Source organism: Nomascus leucogenys, chromosome 16 (genome assembly GCF_006542625.1).
Source record: "Nomascus leucogenys isolate Asia chromosome 16, Asia_NLE_v1, whole genome shotgun sequence".
Taxonomy (NCBI): domain Eukaryota; kingdom Metazoa; phylum Chordata; class Mammalia; order Primates; family Hylobatidae; genus Nomascus; species Nomascus leucogenys.
This window is the reverse complement of record NC_044396.1, coordinates 24,704,526-24,721,832: the sequence shown is the minus strand read 5'-3', so window position 1 is coordinate 24,721,832 and position 17,307 is coordinate 24,704,526. Positions and strand designations below refer to the sequence as shown.

Here is a 17,307-nt window from a genome sequence, read left to right as displayed (position 1 = left end):
ACTGGGACACTTGGCTCCGAATTGCCACTCTGCCAGCAATGCTGGGCCTTAAAAAAATGTTTGCTGCTACTGCTTCATTGAGAAAGGAATATCTGTTGCCTCTCATTATTTGCATCACTTAATCATAACTCAAAGTAGGCAGCTGGTACATTTGATTGGCTAAGACTAGTTTAGTAACCACTGGGTGTGAAATGCTTAGTAACTACTCCCCAAAATACCTCTGGAAGAACTCTTTGAATTGAAGAGGCGAGAAAACTAACTACTACATTTCTGATATCCTCTTTTGCAGAAAGGATACTTGATATTTGATTTAAACCTGAGAGTTGTGTCTATATCTTCAAGACTTAGATTCAGAGCTGAGTTACTTGGCTATATGAGGCAGCCTCTTTGCTGATACAGATCATGTAGTGGTGGTGTGTGAAGTCCTAGACAGCAGCAATTTGATTCTACAACATTCTGACAGTGGTGAGAGGCAGAAGCTCTCTTCTCTAAACAACTCTATGGTGAGATTTTGGGAATCATTCCTAGAAGCTTAGCCTTTAATCTTCTTAATGCTGCTTTGGGCCACCTATGCCTCAATAAACTTCTTCATGTTTAAATATGGTACAAATAATTCTATTGCCTGTAAATTGAGAATGTTCATTAACATAATAAATGGAATCTGTCGTAGTTCCCTGTTACAGACTCCAAGAAAATAAGAATTTATAGATTGTTTCTCCTGGTTTGTTTGAAGAGTGTGAGAATCCATTAACCTTAGAAAAAGGGACTGGACTCTGGAATTGCAGGACACTCAAAACAGTTGCATTAATTCCTGTGGTTTCCTGCATGAAGTGTATTGAAAACAACCTTTGGGGCATCAAGTGGCTGGTGCAATAAAGAATTATGGGGACTCAGGGAATACGTATAAGAAGAGAGGACTAGGTCAATTGCTTATAATTACAATCAAGAATTTAAGGTGAAAATGTTAGGCTCAAAGTACAAATTCTCAGCTCAATTCAGAGTACAAGAAAACCTGGACAATCTTATAGTATCATAAAATATTCTCTCATCTTTGTTGCTGCAGGGCTTACATATCTGAAATTCAGTTACAGACAAAATTCAAGTGATATAGTGAAACGGGGTTTGTGATGTCAACTTGCCTAAGGTAAGTAGAACTAAGGATCCCAGAATTCCCTTGCAATGGTTTCCATGTTTTTGTCCCCTTCAAAATTTATGTTGAGACTTAATTCCCAAAGCAACAATGTTGGGAAGTGGAGCCTTCTGAAAGATGTTTAGGTCATAAAGGCTCTCATTTTCATGAATGGATTAATGTCACAATGAAAAGAGCTTGTCAAAGTAAGTTCAGTCTTCTCTGCTCTTCTACCATGTGAGGAAAAGTGTTCCTTCCCTCAGGAAGCAATAGTATTCAGCTTGCTATCTTGGACACACAGAGCAGGCTCTTACCAGATACCAAGCCTGTTACAGTGCCTTGATCATAGATTTTTCAGCATTCAGAACTAGGAGAAATAAAGTATTGTTCTTAAAAATTACCCAGTCTGTGGTATTCTACTACAGCAGCACAAAACACATTAAGACATCCCTTTATGGCATGGTTCCATGTTACAGTTGGTCAAAAGAAAAATTTGCAAGCAATTTGGAAAGCAGAAAAGAGTAACAGTAACCATTACTCTCAGGAGGCCATTATGGATAGAGGTGATAAGAGACAGATGTAGAAATACTAGCAGATTCCAGCTTGTCTTTCTTATCTACTTGGAGACAGACAAATGCAGGAATACCAATAGATTGCCATTTCTCCTCACTATCCAGCAGTCCATGTCCAAACCTCCTTTTATTACTGTCCCAGCTGACCCATAACAACTCCACAGTCATGCTCATCAGGTGCCTTTAGCAGCCCTCTCTGACACACCTGGCAATAGGAGGCTGGCAAGTGAACCGCCTTTCATCCTTTATCTTCCCTTTTGGATCCTTGCTTCCCTAGCTTCCTGCACAGTACTGCAAGAGAGTATTCCTATTTAAAAATCCTTATTCTATATTACTTATAGTGTTTTGCCTTTCTGACTGCAACTTCATTGACACATCTTGCAAAAGGATATCGTCTTTAGCCTCATCTCAACAAACCCTCATTACCAATCTAGAGCCCAGTGTCACTCCATGGACCATATAAAGTCAATATCAGAGGCAAATTTTTGAATATCAAAAGAGCTGCAAATTTCCCACTTATGTTGGCACAAATTTGAGGAATGTGTGTAGGGATTGATTTTGCTGGGGGCTGCACAAAACAAAGAGGAATAGAACTTAAAATTGGGTTGAGTTTATCAATATGGGTACTCCTAAATAAATTGCAATGTATCATCCTATTTTGATTAATAGGGGATGATTCAAATCATTTTCTTGGCTGGTTAATTAAATCATAATCTCAGCATTTGCCTATATTGAACTTAGAAAGAGATAAACACAATTCATTAACCCACTCATTAATTATGTCCACTAAGGGGGCCAAAATAATCCCCCTTAATAATGACATTAACATATATTTTGAGTAGGGTCAATATCCGTGAAAAGTACTTTAGTAACTCTCATGGCCATCAACTTTCCATTACTTAAATAAGTTAATATATCCAGAAGTCATTGAATGTATATATCCAGAAGTCTGATATCCCTATGGAAACACCCTACATTATCACCAAAATCTTATTTCCGGTTTTGTATTCAGTCAAGTTACAGTCGTATGTCAACAAAAATTGTCAACATGTCTACTGATTATTGAATGCTGACTTTAGAGAATGTTAATCCCCGAGTCACAGAATAAAGACATCTAGGCTTCAGGTGGTAAACGGAGTTTGGCCTGAGTCCATCTATAGTGGTGTGATGATACCAGGAACCCATTAAATATTGGTAGCAGACATGTGGACTGCCCTTGCCAGAGTTGATCCCATTATATCACCACTACCTGCCCAATCTGCCAACAGCAGAAACCAATACAAATCTTAAAAAGACATCACAATTAGAGTAAGGGGAAAATGTAGGATCAGCCAGCCACTTAACTATATATATATATATATATATATATATATATATATATATAAAATTTGTTTTTTTTTTTTTTTTGAGATGCAGTCTCACTCTGTCACCCAGGCTGGAGTGCAATGGCGTGATCTTGACTCACTGCAACCTCTAACTCCTGGGTTCAAGCAATTCTCCTGCCTCAGCCTCCCAAGTAGCTGGAATTACAGGCACGTGCCACCACGACTGGCTAATTTTTGTATTTTTAGTAGAGACGGGGTTTCACCATGTTGGTCAGGCTGGTCTCAAACTCCTGACCTTGTGATCTGCCCACCTCTGCCTCCCAAAGTGCTGGGATTACAGGCGTGAGCCACCGCGCCTGGCACACTTGACTATATTTTTATTTATTTTTTTAGTATCTTCTACCTTGGAGGAAAGAATAATCTGTTCTCCTTAAAACAGATATTTGCTCTAGATATGGGTTTGCCTTCCCTGCATACTGTGCTTCAGTTTTAATGCTAATCACAGAATTATTATAAATGTCATTCTAAGTTATGCTACTTTATATAGCTTTGCTTCTAAGCCAATAATAACTCATCTTATAGCAAAAAGCATGCTCTGGCATTGAGAAACAGCTGATCATGTAGAAAGATGTAATGACTTACTGAAGATTCAGTTAGTGTCAGCTAGGAAACAACTTGTGAGTTTGAGTTGCTTTCTGCTAACATGAGATATATATTATGCCTTAGTGAATAGAAGATTGTTTCTTCAGGAGTCTGAGGAATCAATAGGTGAAATAGAGGTGATGCCTCTGACAGTTCTGTCTAATTATCAGTGTCTCAACTTTTTGATTCCTGAGAACATGAAAAGAGTTACATTGTACTGGGACTTGAGACTGACATTTGACAATATCGGGTCAACTGAATTCAAGACCAATACACTGAAGAGTTGTGTTGATCGAGGTGATTAAACTGGTTTATCAAGAGAAAAAAAGGTTTCTGCTACAAGATGGGGATAGGGAAGAAAATACATGTAACCTAGAGAACTCTCTTAAGCTATCTCCCAGTATTTGTATGTCTAATAGTAAATGATAATAAAAGATCTGGAAAATCTAATCCAGGTAGGAACATCAAGATATGAAACATTTCAGAGAAAATTTAGGTTACTCACTAAATGAGGTGCAAACTTAGAGAACATTGTCAGCATGAAGAAACTTTTCAGCGTGATACAATTTTTAATATTGTGTTGACTGTTTCATAGCTGTATACATATGTGTAACTTACAAAATTGTTCAATTATAACATTTACATTTTATTAAATGTCAATTATTAGTAAAGCTATGATTTTAAAATAGACAATTTTATAATCTTATATCTATTAAGGAAATTAGATTATGTAAAGATATTCCTACAAATAAAACTCCATCCAGTTGTCTTTACTGATAAACTCTATGACAATTTTAAAAGAAGAAATAATGCCATTCAATTCAATTCTACACAAACTTTTCCAGAAAAATTAAATGGAAGAGAATACTTTTCCTTTAAATCACAAGGTAAGCAGTACCCTTATTAAAAAACAGTTCAGAAATTATAAGAAAATAAAACTACGTAAACATATAAGTAAAAGTATTACCACAAAATTTCAAAACCAAAGCCAACTATATATACAGTAAATACACCATGATTAAAAGATTTATCCCAAGAATGCAGTTGTTTTGACATTTAAAAATTAATTAGTGCAATTTATCACATTAACAAACTGAGAAGAAAAATCATATAATTATCTACATGAATATGGAAAAAGCATTTTACAATAATACTAATTCCTATGAAAATTTCCAACAAATAGAAATAATATTGTTCAATCTTAAAAAGAACATTTACCAAACCTTGCAACTACCTGCAGATCCAATGCTAAGATTTCATACCTCTTTCTAAACTCAGGAACAAGGCAAGGATGTTAGCTCTGTCAGCACTTCTTTTCAATGTTTTACTGGAGGCCTAGCGAGCACAAAAAAAAAAAAAAAGAAGAAGAAACAAAGAAGGAAACAAAAAAGTTTTATCTAGATTCACTAGATTCATAAGACAAAATTAAACTGTCTTTGTTCGCACTTTCTTGTCAATGATCTGGTAATCGTTGAAGAAAATCCTATGGAATCTACAAAAGTAGTACTTGGAATAATATGTGAGTTTAGCAAGTTTGCAGACTACAAAACCAGAGGATAAAAATCAGTTGTGTGTGTATCTGTTTGTGAATAAAATAATCTGATAGTGATATTTTTAAAAGCAATCATTTTTTATATTTAAAAATATTATTCCCTTGTTCCAACCTTCAGTATTAACATACTAAAAATAAATAAATAAATAAATAAATAAATAAATAAATAAATAAACAAACTAATAAATTTTAATGACAAAAGAGGTTTTTCACTGTCAGGGAAGAAATAGGAAGTAAGATAGGACAGACAACTTCAGTTAACCCTGTGGTAATGAATTAGAGTCAGTCATATATGTACAAATTCATATTGATTTTAGTTTACAGAAATAAATATTGATTTGTATGCATACATGAGTTACTAAACATACATATATTTTTTAGCTGTATATGTTGGGGGGATCTAGAGAAAGCAGCATTTGAGTGGCAGTGAGCATGCCAGCACCTGGATGTGGTTTCCACATCCAATTCTTCAAAAAGAGAATTGGGGCTTGCTGGAGAAATGGATGACTTAAGGGCTGGGGCAGGAAAATTCAAGAGGAGCCTTGAGCATCCTGTAATACCATAAAGTAAGGGAGCGCTAAATGAAACAAAAAAATATGAGGGCATGCCAGACAGACACAGGTGCAAGCTTTTGGGAGTGCCCAGTGGTCTAACTGGTAACAAAATAAAGGACAATAGTGTTGGATTACAATCTATGGAATAATAGGTGTTTCTACCAGTCATACGTATATAAGTAAGTCATCAAATAATGGAATGAATAATAAATGATAGGGCAGGATAAGAAAGTGTCTAATGTAGATATCATCTAGTTGAATTCTCACATTGCTTTAGAGGTAATATATCCTTACAGAAACTGTAGGGTCAGTGTAGTTGGTTACACAACTAGTTTGAGGAAGTACAAACATAGTAATTCATGTGTTTCTACTTTAAAAATCACCCTTTTATTTCATTATTTTCACCCTTTTTAGTTGATCCCTGTTAAAAGCTTTGTTTTTTCTGAGTAAAAATTGAATTTATAAGGTATACATTGTGTTCAAGAGAAAAAAAAAATCCCTTCATTTAGCACAGGAGTAGCTTCTTGCAGTTCTCCACGTGAGTTGAATTTTATGTTCAAGAAGTTAAGAATCTCCATTTTCTACATATTTGGTCATGGGTGAACCATAATATCTCCAATTGCACATACGGTACTAACATTAGGTGGCGTGAATACTTGCCACCTGCTGACTTTTAGATTAGAGGTATCCGCAATACTGTGTCTTAAGAAAGCATTTGTGTTGACCCTGTTCCCACAGACCAGAAAATAAAATATTTCTTTTTTAGTGCTATTTATTTCACCATTTATTTTATGATATGTTCTATTAAATCCCAACACTAAAAGTAGCCATATGCATTTGTGAAACGTTGCTCTGTTTATAACAATGTTTCTATTTTTAGTGACCTGGAAATATTTGAATCTGGAATATAAAACAACTTTTTATTTACTGTGAGGGATTCACATATATTTGTGTTTGTTTTACATGAAAAAGGGGGATAATATTTTACTCAGGAAAATATCGATAAGATTTCTCTTAAATATATTACACAAAACTGCCTTTGGTCAGCATTTCTTGGTGTCAAATGTCTAGTATCTGATGTTTTATAATAGATGACAAAGTCTCTACTACCAAGTTACCAAAAAGTTATAAAAATAACTACAAAAATAATACTATGTGTACATGTGGGAAGTAATTAAAATAAAACTAAATATTTATTCCTAATAAAGAAAATTTGAGGATTAAGTTGAGAGTAAGCAGGCTGCTTAGATGTTTGGTAATGGAAATAGACATGCTTTTCTAAATCTCAGTGTCCACATTAGTAAAATATAGCGACTCACAGTACAGTACCTACTTCATGGAGTAATGGTGAGAGTGACATGATATAATAAAGGCATCTTCAGAAATCCAGATAAAGGCATAAGCAACAAGAAACATAAATTTGTAATCTAGTTTTCTGAAGAAAGACCTCTGAAAGGGAGTTAAATTGTTTACATCATTTACAGTTAAAATTCTGTAGAGAAAACATCAAATCCTATCATTGCTTTCATTCTGTGTATAACACTATCTTTAATCAAAATCTATGACTTTGGTCATAATATATAAATTGTTTGAATAAGGAGATATTTATTCTTGTCATTTATTTATTAATTTTGTAAACACCTGTTTTGTCACATTTGTTTATGCTAGGCCTGGAAGCTGTAACAACAAACTATTCTATTTGCCTTGAAAGAGGTGGCAGTTTCATGAAGTAACAACTTTAAAAAAATTATAATTTATCTACTATGTAATAATGTGTGGAATACAAATTTCCCTCAGAGAACAAAACAAGGAGCCTCACCTAATTTAGTACTCACACATCAGGGAATATTTTCTTTCTTTAAGAAAATATTCTATGTTGAGGACTAGAGGTGATTAAAAAGTTAGCAAGATAAAGGACAGGGACAGGGATGGACAGTGTTGGGAAGAGAGACAAGAATAAGTGTTCCATTGACAGAAGCTTAGACATGGCCTAACAGAGAGTGACAATGGGAAACGTTGGAAGAACAACAACCAGAATAGCACTGTAGAAATGTTTACAAGTGGCCATACTGAGAAAGATATAGGGAACAAATATTAAAAGGACTTATAATCATTTGTAGGGAAATAGACCTCAGTATAGAGATTAGGGATATTTTTGAAGTGGTAGACTTAACAAGGTGAGGTGATATCATTGGCTATGCGGAATGGCACACAGCACTGGGTATTGGTTTGGACAAGTATTGGGGTCATGTTCTAAAAGGAGGCAAATATTTCAAGAGGGCTGCAGGGCAATGATGAGATTACTTTTTAGCCTACTGAATTTGGTTGGCTTACTTTACATCCCAGTGAAGATGTCCACCAAGAACTTGGTCTGGAGCTCAACAGAGAGTTCTTGGAAGGAGACAGATTTAGCTCATCATATTATACGAGTAATTTAACTCACAGGCAGTACATTACATTTCTCATCAAGTTTGGGTCTAGCAAGAATGAAAGAGTGCCTAGAAGTCTCGAAAATGTATTACATAGTCAGAAAAATAGTTCCAAATGGATATTTTGAAGTGTCACATCAGCAAAAGGAAAATAAAAGGAGTATAATGTCAATGATGTTAAGGACAAAAATTATTCCAAGGTGTGAGTATTCAACCGTCTCAAGGGCTACAGAGAGATCTGTAAGATGAAAAGTGTGCAGTGGATTTAGCCACTGTGTGCTGTTCATTAAGTCGGTAAATTCAGCACCATGAATCTGAAAGCAAGGGTAAAAGAGCACAAGTGTAGTAGCATTTGCAGTAATCAAACTCTAAGTCAGCCACTATTTAATATTTGTTGAAAGACTGCAAAAACATGAACTTGTTTATCAATTCTTAGAGTATAGGACTTAGGTTTAAACTATCGAGCTTCAAAGAAAGTGTTCTAAAACAAATTTAAGCAAGTATTCAGTAGGATTGTGCAGTAAATAGTTTTCTCTGTCTGGACTAATATCATATAGATTATATTAACTATATCAAGGAAAGATGAAAGTTCTCATGCAGTAAGAAATCTTATAGGAAAGGTTTTTAAAATGGTCGGGTAGGCCTACTCAGGTAGAATGTAGTGATTGATATAATAGTTTCAGACTTCGATTGTTATGTTATTAAAATTTACTTGCAGTATCAAGAATTATTACCTATATGATATTAACAGTTTTCCTAATTTTTCTAAGTCTCTAAATCTCAGTGATCACTTTATTAAAATGTAGCAACTGATACTGCAGTGCCTACCTCATGGCATTATGGTGAGGAAGACATAAAATAATCCATAATAAAGCACTCATAAATTAATGTCTGACATATGCTAGAGTCCCAATAAATATTTACTCTATTGTTGTTGTTATTGTTTATGATGAATCACCATAAAATCTTATAAAAGATTATGTCTTCAATTAAATGGCTAAGGGAATGTATTATGCCTGAGTAAACAAAAATTACTTCTTAGTTGTAGTTTATTATAATTATTATCATTTGTGAATTCAAAAACTTTTTTTTTTTTTTGAGACAGGGTCTTGCTCTGTTACCCAAGCTGGAGTGCAGTAGCACAATTATAGCTCACTGTAGCCTCAACCTCCCAGGCTCAGATAATTCTCCTACCTCAGCCTCCTGAGTATCTGGGATTATATGCCTGTGCCACCACACCAGGCTACTTTTTTGTTTGTTTTTCTGTAGATACAGAGTCTCACTGTGTTATTCAGGCTAATCTGGAACATGTGGGGTCAACAGATCCTCTTACCTATGCCTCCCAAAGTAATGGGACTACAGGCATAAGCCATCATGCCTGGCCCCAGATTGTTATACAGTAAAATAATTGCATATATAATCCCTGCTTCCTCTCCATCTCTCCAACATGAGGGAACAAACATATAACAAGAAGTAACACAATTTATCTATTGTAGCCTTTGGCCTCTGCCCAAGTATAAAATAACCGGAAACTGGAAGTTTCATTTCTCACAGGGCATTTCCTTCAAGCAGGAAACTTTATTTTTCAGGACTAGCATCCTCAAGGATGTTTATTAGAGTGAAAGGCTTCATTTATTCCTCAGATTATTTTTACAGTCATTCATACTGATTTCACTTTGCTAACAGTATGGAACTTCAGGTTACTTCGAGTTCCCCAGAGAGTTAAAGACTACGGGGCAGAAGAAATTGCCCCCAATCAATTTATCTGTCTTTCCATTATTTTCAATATGTTTAGTCCTAAACTGAAACACATTTCAATAATATTAAATTATAGAAAAATGATAAGAAAATCTGTATTTATGTTGTTATGGTAAGCAGATATAAACAGCATATAAAAAGTGTCCATTTTTACTGTTTTACATAACTTTAAGTAGCTCATAAGTTTTCTGTTCAAACTTTTTTTTTGTTTGTTTTACCACAGGCCAAATGAAACCATTTTATTTTTAGTTTATGTTTTATAACTTTGTTTTGGAAATCATCACCTATAAATTATTCATAACAAATTCCTATTGCTCAGTCTTTTCATGAAGCTATCCATAATATATTATGAATGCTTCTATTCAAAAACATTTTAAGAACAGAGACTTTATAAAGATGTGAGAAATGGAATCCATTAGATCATTTTTGAAGAAGTAATGTAGTGGCAACACTAGCAAAAAGAGAATGAGCACCGACTATAATGATGACATATATACATATATATTAGGTGTTTATTTTTTTTTTTACTATTAGGCTCTGACTATAGAAATTGCAATAATAAATCACATTGATTACAGTTCTTAAAATAATTTTGTTTTCAACAAACTTTATGTGGAAACAGAAAATACATTTGGACACTTTGAAGAAACTTTGCAGTAATATGTTCTTTCACTTTTCTTTAGTTTAAAACTTCAGCAATGCCCCATTCTACTGCTACCAATATACTATATTAGTCCATTTCCACACTGCTGATAAAGACATACCCAAGACTGGGAAGAAAAACAGGTTTAATTGGACTTACAGTTCCACGTGGCTGGGGAGGATTTAGAAGCATAGCAGGAAGCCAAAGGCACTTCTTACATGGTGGCAGCAAGAGAAAATGAGGAAGAAGCAAAAGCAGAAACCCCTGATAAACCTATCAGGTCTTGTGAGACTTATTAACTATCATGAGAATAGCAGGGGAAAGACCAGCCTCCATGATTCAATTACCTCCCCCTTGGTCCCTCCTACAACACATGGGAATTCTGGGAGATACAAGTCAAGTTGAGATTTGGGTTGGGACACAGTCAAACCATATCACACATTGTTACATTTCTTCCCTGTTTTATAAACCTTTAGTTTTAGTCAGTCAGAGAGATGGATTTGAGACAGAGCTCCCATCTCTTCAGTTGCAGCACCTGATTAAAGAATTCTTCCTTGGCAATACTTGTGGTCTCAGTGATTGGCTTTCTCTGCGATGAGTAGCAGGACCTAGACTGAAGCCCTGATGTTTTGGTAAGAAATGAGCTAACAACCCCCAAATGGGCACCTCTAGCCAGACTTTTACACTGAAATCCAGACACATATATACAACTGTCTACTAATTATTTGTCCAACTTTTAAACTCCATTTGTCTCAAACCAAGCTTCTGCTTCTCTCCACCAAAACCTACTCCTCTCCTCATCTCTCTAATCTCAATAAAATCTCTTTACTTAGTTCAAAAGTCTTAGAATCATTATTTAGTTTCTTTCTTTCATGTCCACAAATAAAATAAATTAGTAAATCCTGCCAAATTTTTCCTCAAAATACATTGAAAGTCTTACCACTTTTCATGACTTACATTTCTACCACTCTATACAAAAACATAATCACCTATGAACAGGACACCTATTAACAGTCTCTGGACTGTTCTTCCTGAATTTATTCTTGTCCCTGTAGTCTTTTTGTTGTGGTTATTTTTTATGTGGCAGCCATGACAAGTCTCTTAATAAATTCAATAATATAATCCTATGTTATAGCTATTCAGATGGATTCCCATCCTAATAGAATAAATATTGGAAACACTTAAAGCAGCTTACAGAATTCAATTTTATCTACTTTTCTCAATTCACTATCTGTCAAAACACTATCTCTCTTCTTCAGCTACATTTGTCTTCTTAGGTTTATTTAACACGTTAAGCATGTTCTATATCTTAGCCTTTGAACTCATTCTTTTTCTCTTTTTGGAATATACTTCCTATGGATGTGCATGTCTGGTTCCTTCAACTCTTACCCTTTAAGTCTTTTTCTTGTATATCTATCTTTGTATACATGTATATAGATATTGTATACAAATGCTTTATTGTCTATGTATTCTCACCAAATGTAGCAGGTAAGACAGTGCTAATAATTCCTGATATATAAACAACTTTAATATATTTTGAATGAACAGATCAATGAGGAATTTAGTTCTGACGCTCATCTTTTGGTTTTGGGAATTTGTATATGGTCTTCCTGATATTTTAAGTCATATTTTTTTCCTAATGGGATTGGACTTGCCTGCTCTCACAGAAGACCTGTGATTTCCTGACCAGAAATCTGTGCTCCAGCCTGTCTATGAAGAACTTCACCCTGAATCAAGTCTCACCATCATTAATCTGGCTAGGTCATCCTACACCTTGGAAGGTGGAATTAATTTAAAATTCAATGATGTCTTCTCTGCATTCAGAGAATACACTTAGAATTTCTAAACTAAAGACATTTGCTTTAATTAGAAGAATATTGGAATGCAATTCATAGAAAAGGCAATATAGGTAGGCAATGATCTGAACATTTTTTTTCAACCATATTAGAAGTTGCTGAAATGCAAATTTAGGAAATGAAATACCAAATTTTCAAATAGGCAAAAACAAAAAACTCACCTAATAAACATAAGGAGCGAAAAATGTAGGGACCCTAATACACATCATTACTGTATTGACAGAAATGTAAATGAGTAAAAAACTCTTCAGAAAGAATTTAGTATACTTGTTAAAATTCAAAATGGTTGTATATTTTGATCTCAGAATCCTCTTCCATGAATTTACTCCATAGAAATAAATCAGCTTATAGTTTACTATATTTTACAATGTTTTTTAACGGTGTTTATTATTCAAATAAATATAATTTGACCTAAATATTTATCAAAAGGAAGGTGATAGAATAAATAATGATACTACCATAAAATAGAAAAAATTTTGTAACAATTTAAAAATAATAATAAGTTTTACAAACATGGATATATGATAATAACCCAGTAGGATCTACAGAATGGTGAAATAATGATAATCTTTGTAATAATTTTGAATAAGCTAGTTCCCAATTGAAGAAGGTGAAAAACTTATTCCCTACCTCACAGCAAATACAAATATCAATCAAGATAATTTTTACATCCAAGTATAAAAAACCAAAATAATACAATTCTATAAATAAAATAGGAAAATATCTCTTGACCCCTGGATAGGAAATATTGCTCAAACAAAAAACATTTCCCATACAGGAATAGATACCAAAATTGAACACAATTTTGAAAAATTGAAACAAAAGAAAGAATCACAGCTTATGAATGATAGCATTAAAATAATATGGAATGGAAAGGAAAAAGTCACATAATAGGAGAATATTTACACCAAAATATAACAGAAAATTTCACATCTAATAATATTTTTTAAGTGCTACAATTTAATAATAAGACAAACACCAAAACAGAAAAACAATTAAAAGCCTTAAACAGGCATGTCAAAAAGATTAAATATATGAATCATCATTATTTATTAGAAAAATATAAAATAAAAGCTTCAGTGTGATACCTCCCTTCACCACCACTCTGTAATGTTAGAAGAAAAAAGGGAAGGAAGTAAGAAAGGGAGAAAGGAAAGGAAGAATGTGGGAACAAAGGAAAGAAGGCAGGCACGGAAAGGAAGGAAAGAAAAAGAAAAAAAGAAGGAAAGAGGGGAATGAGGGAGAGAGGGAACAAGAGAGAGAGGGAGGAAGAAAGAGAACAAAATGCTACTAAGTATTGGCACAAATAGGAATCATGGCAAATTGCTGAATATACGGTGATTACTCACTTTGTAAAACTAGAACTTTCTATCAACCTTAGAAATATGTGGTACCCCTATGACTTAGCAGTGTTTATCCTAGGCATATACCCAAACAATTTACACAAATTCAAAGAAAGAAAACATTTTAATAATGTCCATAGAAGTGTTATGCTAATAGTCACAAACTGGAAACAATTCAAATTTTCCTAACCAGCAAAATGCCTGAAAAGTGACCATGACTTCCCAAGATGGAATAATATACAACAATAAAAATGGAGAAAAACGGTAATAAAAAAGCCATATAAAAATGACACATACCATGTTACTGTATTTTTAAAATAAAAAATAAAATATTAGAGATACAAACTCAGATGGTAAAATCATAAGGAAAAAGAAAAAATTGCTATAAAAATTAATAAAGAGAGTATATTTGTTAGGAATATTAGTGAGTAGGAGAAAATGTGAGAAACTTTTAGAGTTGTTAGTAATGTTCTTTTATATAATTTTGTGCTTATTCAAGTGTCTGCTTTGTGATAAAACATACATCTGTTTTCCTTTTTGTTCAACTCTTAGAAATATAAACCATTTTTCACATTATAGAGGCTACAAAATTTAGCTTGACCTCTTATTCTCTGAAGCTGTTTTATAAAAAAAAAGGCAAGCATTAATGTTCTAGCATTAAAGGAGTCACAGTATGAAACAAATGATGTTATTATCTTTATTCAATAATTTATAATAGCTTAGTATTTTACATTTAAAAATATTTGTTATTATGAATTCCATCTACTCAAACTCTATGACAAGGAAAAAAATGCCTTAGTATGTTAATGGAAGAAATGTTGGAGCACATTTTTTTCTATAAAAGAGAAATTGAGCTTTAGTTTCATTGAATGATTTGGCTTAAGATACACAGATACTTGGGGGCAGAGACAGAAAAAAAAGCAAGGTGCTACAAAGTCAGTGTGTTACTAATATATAGTACAAGCATTCCATAATATAGATATGCCCAAATGTCAACCCTTCTATGTGTTTATACTTCCTGCCTCTATAAAATTATTGTTTGCAGTTAACCTCTTCGTGCTTTCTAGAGATTTTCATATCTAACCAGGTTGGATTATGGAGAAAAGAAAGAATAGACTTTAAAAGTTTGGAACTGGCTAGAAGAGTGACATATAATTAAGTTAAGAACAGATTTGATGAATAAAAAACAGAAATACTAGTTGCTCTGTTAGTCAATTTAAACGTGTCAAATCTCTAGAAGGAATTACCTTCAGCAGAACATGAATTTGTATGGATACTATGGACTTCATTGGCACAACCATGTAAACTGTCTATATGTATATTTTTCCTCTCTGTTGGAAGGACATTTTGTAACTCCAAGAGAAAATTTGATATTTAAATATGATTTGAATTGAAATGGAGCACTGGAAATAAAAAAATAGATACTATTCCCAAATTATTAAATGTCATAGAATTAGCGATGTTTCAAATTCATCTTATGTATAAGTGGAGTATTGACGGTTTTAAACATAATTTCTTATTATTCTACAATGATAGACTGGATTAAGAAAATGTGGCACATACACACCATGGAATACTATGCAGCCATAAAAAACGACGAGTTCATGTCCTTTGTAGGGACATGGATGAAACTGGAAATCCATCATTCTCAGCAAACTATCGCAAGGACAAAAAACCAAACACTGCATGTTCTCACTCATAGGTGGGAATTGAACAATGAGAACACTTGGAAGGGGAATATCACACCCTGGGGACTGTTGTGGGGTGGGGGAACGGGGGAGGGATAGCATTAGGAGATATACCTAATGCTAAATAACGAGTTAATGGGTGCAGCACACCAACATGGCACATGTATACATGTGTAACAAACCTGCACATTATGCACATGTACCCTAAAACTTAAAGTATAATAATAATTAAAAAAATCATTTCTGTGATGTTGATTTCATCTTAAATATTACCCTCCTATATATTTCACTTCTCATCCAAAATTTTTTAAAGAATAACCCACTATTTTCATCTCCATTTCCCTGGCTTCCAATCATTCCCCAGTTTCTTTCAATCAGCTAACTGCTCCACCATAATTGTGCTGATTGCTTAAGGTCTTATTTTTTTCTTATAGTTTTCTAATCTAATGGAATACTTCAGTACTCATCATGTTTCACTCTTCTGAAAGTAATTTTTCCAAAGTTATGTAAAATTATAACAAAGCATTACTTATGAGCTTTTATGTATGCTAAATTTTTTCTAAAGTTGTGTTTTTACATTTTTATTTCAGTAAGAACATTTAACATAAGATCTACTCTTAAAATTTTTTAAATATATAATATTGTTTAGTATAGGCACAATGTTGTACAGCAGATCTCTAGAATTTAATCATCTTGCATAACTGAAATTTCATACCCATAGAAGGTCAACTCCCCACTTCTTACCACCCAGCTCCTAGTAGCTGTAATTCTATTTTCTCCTTTTAGGAGCTGGACTATTTTTGCCTCATATAAGTGGAACGTGTCCTTCTATACCTAGCTTATCACTTAGCATAATGTCCTGAATCCATGAATTCCACGATGCCCCACATTACAGCATTTCCTTCTTTTTAAATGGTGAACAATATTGCAACGTGTGCACATACCACATTTTCTTCATTCATTCATCCATTTGTGGACATTGTTTGTTTCCACATATTGGCTACTGCAAATAATATGGTAATAGAATATACGAATATGAATATCTTTTTGAGATTCCAATTTCAATTCTTTTCTATAAATATCCAGAGATGGGATTGCTAGATCATATAATAGTTCTTTTTATTTTTTTAAGGATACTTCCTACTGTTTTTCATAGAGGCTATAACATTGCACATTCCCATTAATAGTGTACAAGAGTTAGCAACTTCTCCACATCCTGAGAATACTTATTATCTTTTTCTTTTTATAGTGGCCATTGTAACAGTTAAAAACAGGTAAAGTGATATCTAATTTTGGCTTAATTTAATTTGCATTTTCCACATGATTAGTCATGAGTATCTTTTCATGTTGGTGATTTGTATGTCTTCTTTGGAGAAATGTTTATTCAAGTCCTGTGCCCAGTTACTAATCAGGATTTGTTGTTTTGTTGTTTGTTTTGTTTCACTACAGATTTCTAGGAGTCCAATCTATATTTTGAATATTAAGCCTTTATTAGATATATGGCTTGAAAACATTTTCTCCCATTCTGTAGATTGCCTTTTCACCCTATTGTTTCCTGTGTAGAAGCTTTTGAGTTAATGTAGTCTCAGTTGTCTATTTTAGCTTTTGTTGCTTGTGTTATTTGTGTTATACCCAAGAGAGCATTACCCAGACCAATGGCATGAAGCTTTTCTGCTATGTTTTCTTCTAGAAGTTTTACAGTTTCAAGTCTTAAGTGCATTTTTTTCAATTGAAACAGTCTTGCTCTGTCACCCAGGCTGGAGTGCAGTGGTGTGATCTCGGCTCACTGCAACCTCCGCCTCCTGGGTTCAAGTGA

The 17,307-nt window shown here is 33.7% G+C and overlaps 1 long non-coding RNA gene across 1 annotated transcript in view; it reads left to right on the top strand.

Moving 5' to 3' along the window:
• The first annotated feature begins 232 nt into the window (after positions 1-232).
• The window catches only part of LOC115830621, a 49,835-nt gene continuing 32,760 nt past the window's right edge, over positions 233-17,307 (top strand). Inside the window, exons 1-2 of the long non-coding RNA XR_004026146.1 lie at positions 233-503; positions 1,064-1,144. This is a non-coding gene — a long non-coding RNA (uncharacterized LOC115830621). The remainder of the gene's footprint in view (positions 504-1,063; positions 1,145-17,307) is intronic.